Source organism: Lepisosteus platostomus, chromosome 6, assembly GCF_059453375.1.
Source record: "Lepisosteus platostomus isolate fLepPlt1 chromosome 6, fLepPlt1.hap1, whole genome shotgun sequence".
In the NCBI taxonomy this organism is placed as follows: Eukaryota; Metazoa; Chordata; class Actinopteri; order Semionotiformes; family Lepisosteidae; genus Lepisosteus; species Lepisosteus platostomus.
Window position 1 is genome coordinate 21,867,577 of NC_142616.1, and position 5,997 is coordinate 21,873,573.

General features: G+C 39.4%; 1 long non-coding RNA gene across 1 annotated transcript; it reads left to right on the plus strand.

Moving 5' to 3' along the window:
- The first annotated feature begins 606 nt into the window (after positions 1-606).
- Positions 607-2,565, plus strand: LOC148661305 (uncharacterized). The gene is made up of 2 exons (XR_015939501.1): positions 607-1,773; positions 1,991-2,565. It is a non-coding gene; the product is annotated as an uncharacterized LOC148661305 (long non-coding RNA).
- Positions 2,566-5,997: the final 3,432 nt, after the last annotated feature.

Below are 5,997 nucleotides of genomic sequence, written 5' to 3' on the forward strand. Positions count from 1 at the left end.
CTGCCAAACCAAAGGCTCAAAAGCTTTAACAATTATTTAACGGAGATGCTGTGTTTCTGATTAGTTTTTTTAATAGATGAGATAGTATCCCTTTAAGGGATATAAACCAGAGATTGCCGGTTTGCATTCTGATTGCTATAAAAGGTGACATGCAAATGACAATATGGCTTTTCACTGGCAGACTGGAGAATACCAAACACATTTTAGGTCCCATACCAAAGAACTAAAAGAAAGCAATACCCCCACTTGTTGTAACTAGAAAACTCTTCAATTACGGGACAAAGAAGACAAAAGAAAATGTGGTAAGCAGACTTGTGGGAAGTAGGATGGAGAGTCTAAGAATATTGTCTCCTTTTCCATGGACAGTCATTACAAGAAGCATTGCTGGTTTGATTTATTGTCCCCAGAAGATTAGATTTTAAAATCCTCTTTCATTCTTCTACTGTTTTCCTCTACCCACCCTGAGAAATCCTAATATTCTGCATGTTGTTATCCTAACCATAGATGGCTGTAGTGTGTTAATGCAGCCAGATATCAAGGTACACTAAAATAGTATGTCTTCCACATTAGCAAGAAAGCAGATCTTATAAGAGAACAGGTTCTATAGTGCTAAATACAGAAGCAGCTTTCAGAAGCTAGGAATTCTTCATGGTGGTTGACTATTTCATTCTCTCTTTTTTTATCTTTCCATTTTGTGCTGGTAAGGCTTCACAGGACCAGGTACTGTGTACACTGGCTTAGAAAATAAACTCTGCAAATGCATCAAGGTAATCTGCTAAATCATTCCTTCATCTGTGGCAGACCAATTGGCAGGGGTAAAGTAAAACCTTCTGAGGCCTTAGACAAACACAAGTCATCAAGGAGGCTGAGATGAGAGACGACCTGTTTGACCTCGATATGGAAAATGCTCAAGGGAACAGAGAGCTGAGTCTTCCTATCTGTTATACAGATGTTCTCTCAACTACTGTAAGTTGTCTGTGACTTCTACCATGATTCTACCCTTGGAGTTGACCTGCCATGAGGTCTTTCTGTCGTGCAGCAGAATTTGTTCATGTTTGTCGAAAGGAAGCCCTTCTCGTGGATCTGTTCAGTGAGACGTGCAGAAACGGATGAGAGCGCACTCTGCAATGACGGTGCAGTTTGCGGAGGGGGCTGGAACACAAGCCTGAGAGCGAGGGTTAACCCCTGAGCGGCCCCTTTCCTGCAGCTGGAGGGGAACAGCAGTCGCAGGCAGGGAGTGGGAGGCATGTGGAGCAGGAGATTCGTTCAGCCCAGAGAAGAGTGGGTTTTCTTCTTGGAGTTGCTTTGTGCTAAAAAAACGTTCAGTCTTATGAATAATAGTTAGATAACTGGGACAGCAGGAAATCTTTCTTTGTGCATGTCTCTCCTCTCTGCTCTCCCTTACTGCTTCTGCCATACTAGAATATTTGCACACTGAAAGGATGTATATGAATTGAGCACATTGAAGTCCACTACAATTGTCAATGGCTACTGTATTTACAGAAATAATATATATCATAATACAGGATTTCTTAAAAGAGAAAATTTGGGGGCTTCAAGGAAGAGAGGAATGTATTTGGAGGAGTTAAAAAATGAAAAGCATTATAAATACATCACACTAGCAGATCTCACTTTCATCAAAGCCCTGCTTTCAGTGTGATATTAGTGCAGTAGCTGTGTGTTGGCAAAACTGGCAACGGTGTGTTATTTCTTGGAGTGTCCATACTGGAGTTGTAAATATGAGAAGATTCCATCAAAGGAGAAAAATACAAGGTGAGTTATAAATGGCGCAAGTAAAAGCAAGGACCTCAGGCGAATAAAAATATCGTGTTACACTCTGAAATAGCCTTGAATTAGTCATCCCATTGGCCATTAATCTTTTCCTGCAGAATTATTTGGATCAAATTTTATTACACTTCCAAGGGTTCAACAAACTTTGAAATAATGACCTTGTCCAGTTTAATTTTCCAATTTTTTCTTCACCATTTAGAAGTCTTGGCCCAGTATTTGACCTCATCCTTGGCTTCCTGTACATAAGTGAGGAGAACTGATGACGACGGGGCGCCTTGCACTGAACCGAATCAGCAGATGTGGCCCAGATTATTGAACCCAGGGGGGTGGTGCTCAGCTCCAGCGATCTCAGCCTGGCCTAAGCACCTGCTCAGCAGGAGTTAATGGATACCATGGAGGTGTATCTGCCTTCCTCTCCCAGAAGACTACAGAGGGACTGGTGTGATTGTTGTAGCCAACAAAAACACGGACTAGGCAGTCTGTAGTACCAGACCTGTAAGGTAAAGTCTTTGCACATGAGCAAAAAAGCAGGAATAAAGCTGCAATTGTGAAAGGAATCAGGAAGTGCAGAGCTAAATGCAAATTTTCCTCCACTGTGAAGGAACTGCTTGTTCTGTCTCTAGTGTAATTGAGTGTAGTGTTGCTGACTGGAGTACTTCAGTTTGTAACCATATAAAGACATCCTTTCCCAGAGTGACTGGATTATCTTTGGTATGCTGTAACATAACAGAGAGAGAAAAAACTGCAATAAATGGCAATTAGGAAACTGAACCATACATATGTAGCATGTACTGTTATTTCAATATAATTATCATCTTAAATGTGTTCCATATGAACTCTGGTTCTTTTGCTGGTTTTAAAGTATATGTTACCTACAGCTTGGAGCCCATTCAGAAGCTCTTCAGCACAGAACCAAGGACATTTAATAAATCAGAGGTAAACATATTTTTGTTGTTTTATGTGTTGCTTATTACCTGCTTTATTTACATATTATCTGATGCATCACATGCACATTATCTAAGAATCACTAGGACTCCCCTTCATTGGTTTCGCTCCTTTGTGGGTAACATAAACGATCAGGGTGTTCCTCAGGAGTGCACTCACAGTTTGCTTCTTGGTTAGATTATTCTCCTTCCTGGACGTAGGCTTCACTGCTGGGCTGATGACTCTTAGATTTACTTGCAGAACAAATTGGTTGCTGCATTTTCTACACTTTCCAAGGCCCTGTCTCAATCAGTATCAATAAGAATGGATACGGCAAACTGTGTTTCTTAAATTAATCTGCGACACAACTATGGCTATGCTCGTAGGCTCCGAACATCAGCGTCTCAGAACTGGCAACGTCATTGCTGTTGACAATTCTGTAAATAAAGCCATGATGAAAGAAATTTTAGGTATTATTTTTTTTGTGTTGTCTTTCTTCCCCTATTGCAAGCTTTCTTGGTTAAGGCCATTGCTCTATCTGTGATGCTTAAATATTGATACAATCCTATGTTTCCCCCCAGCAATGATTCATGTGTTCAGGTATCTTCTGGAGCACTCATTAGGCTATAGTACATCTAGAATTCTCCAACCTGAGTGCTCACCAAAACTACTGAGTGTCAGCACCTAACTACTGTCTCTGTACAATACATTGGATGTCTGTGGAATTTAAGGCTCTCCTGCTTATATATAAGGCATTTATCTTCAGGTTTTTGTCAGGATTTATTGCGAGGATATAGTTAAGATCTTAATCTGAGATCTGCTGATTCAGGCCTTCTTACTCTGCCAATGACAAGGCTCCCCCAATGGGAGACAGCAGTGACTGTGGAGCTCCCTGTCCTTATCCATTAGCGTGACCCTCTGTGACCCTTGATTTTTAAAACTTGCCAAAAGGCCTATCTTTTCATTAAATCTTTTAATGTGTAACATAGTTTTACTTTTGGTTTTACAAGGTCAGTTTACAGTGCTCTTTTCTCTCTTTTTACTTCCGTGTACTACATGTGAGTTTCTTGAAAAGTGCTCATAAATAAAATTGTATTATTATTGGCTTAAAAATGTTCCACCACAGCAGGCACATCTAAACGTTATCCATTGTGTTACGCTAGGAAGAGTTTAATCGAGGGTTTTGCTTTCCATGTTAATCCCTTTACTCATTTAGCCAGTGATTGTTTTTCTCACTTTGCCGTTTTCTCAGTCCATATAACCACAGTCCACTTACTGTCAGTCACTTTTTCATGGTTTCTCAAATAAACTAGGGGAGGATATTATTTTAAGTTTTTTATACAGAGATTTTGCCTATATTTAGGTTTGTGGTAAAAGAATGAACTTTCATATGATTTGCTCTAAATGTGTGTGCGTCTTGTCATGTCAGAGCGCTTTGAGCATCCAGAATTGCACGCTTCACGATAATACACCAAGGATCTGCCTTTGGAGTTTCACAGTTGTGCTTTGCAGATGTCCTGGCTCAGAAGAAAAGGTCATTCAGAACAGTCTGCAAACTCAAGCCATTGAAATCAAGCAGCTTTTTGCAGGTGTGCTCATAACTACATCCACTCACTATAAAAACAACATAACTGCCTTTATGATGTTTTCTGTGAGACAGAGTTGCCTAGATATACAATTCATTTAAAAATTTACAATTATTTTTAGATATTCAATTACACAACTTCAGTCTACTAGATTTTTCCCTGTGCATTCTGTAGTTTTAGTTACTAATAGAACTGAATTCCCCCAGCTGCTAGGCATAGGAACAGAAGAATTAATGTTTCCACAACTGCTTGGAGCCTCAACATTTCTGGACACCCTCTAACAGTACTGGGGCCAAGATATGGTTGATAACATTAGCAAAGAAAAAGTAATTAATTTTGTGACAAGCCTGCTTATTGACATCAAATACAAGCCCATACTGTTAAATACGATCTAATCGAATTCTTTTTTACATCAGTTCATTTAGTAATGTAATTTGAGTCAACATGCATCAGAACCTAATAATGATAAGTAGCTGCCAAAAATGTTGTTTTGTTTTACTCAAAACAAAAAAGTATACATAAAATTTGAGAACACTATATGTATAATATGTATATTACTACAGTAAATAAATAACATTATTTACTGTAGTAAATATAGATAGGCTGTGTAGTGATGCAATTTTTAATTTGAGACGTTCATATATTTGGCTTTGGTGTACCTGTACTCTAATACAACCTTGACTTTTTTCTTATTTCTGCAATCAAATAGTTTTTCATTCATACAGGCATAATATGTGTGAAAAATAAACTGTCTGGAGATAAATACAAAGAGGTTGAGAGACAGTGAAGCATAGAAGCCTGTCTTTTTTTTAAAAAGTTTTTTTACTGTCTTAAAGGCTGACAAATGTTTCTTTACAGCACCTTCTAGTGCAGTAAACTTTCCAGACCACTAAAACCCCATTATGAAATTCTTTCTATAAAAACGGTAATGCCTGTCCCATCCATCCAACTGTTTAAACCTATTAAACCATCAGCTCTTCATGCATGACTTTCAATTTAAGCTATGATAAGGTGAAAACAAATATGAACTCCCTGAAAACGGTTTTTCAGTTCTATCAGAGCTGGCCCTGTGCCAGAGCAGGGGAGATGGTATAAATAGGACATTGTGCTGGGGTCAGGACCTTGTGGCTGGTAGCGTCACTCGAGTTATGAGGGGTCGGTCACGCAAGGACATTGTTGGAATTGCGACTCAAAGGATGTCGGACTGTTGACATTGACCCACATACTGAGCTGAACTCAGTATCCCATTTCACACACAGGGTTGTGGTTACCAGCCCAATGGATTGCCTTGCTCACAGTAGCTATTAGACAAGAATTATATATTGGTTAGTGGCTAAACTTCGGAGCACTGCAGATTCAATCTGTTACCATAATGTGGAACTATGTTCTATAAAAAAGTCCGAACGCATCTTTATCCCACTGACGGAGAATAGAAAAGCTCAACTCAAATCTAGCCTAAATTTTCAAAGAGCAGCAACATAACAGAAAAGATGTGCCAGAACACTTAGAATGTGTGCGAATCCTAAACAGTTGTTAAAAGATTTCACAGCATGAAAGAAAACTGCTTTGAAGCAAGCGGGGAATGGAATATCATAATTGAGTTGTGTGAAAGTGGAGGGTGGATTGTGACCTGAGGAAACCATACAGCATGGGACTGCAGGAACAGGGTCTGTGTGTGGGCAGTGATCCACCTTTC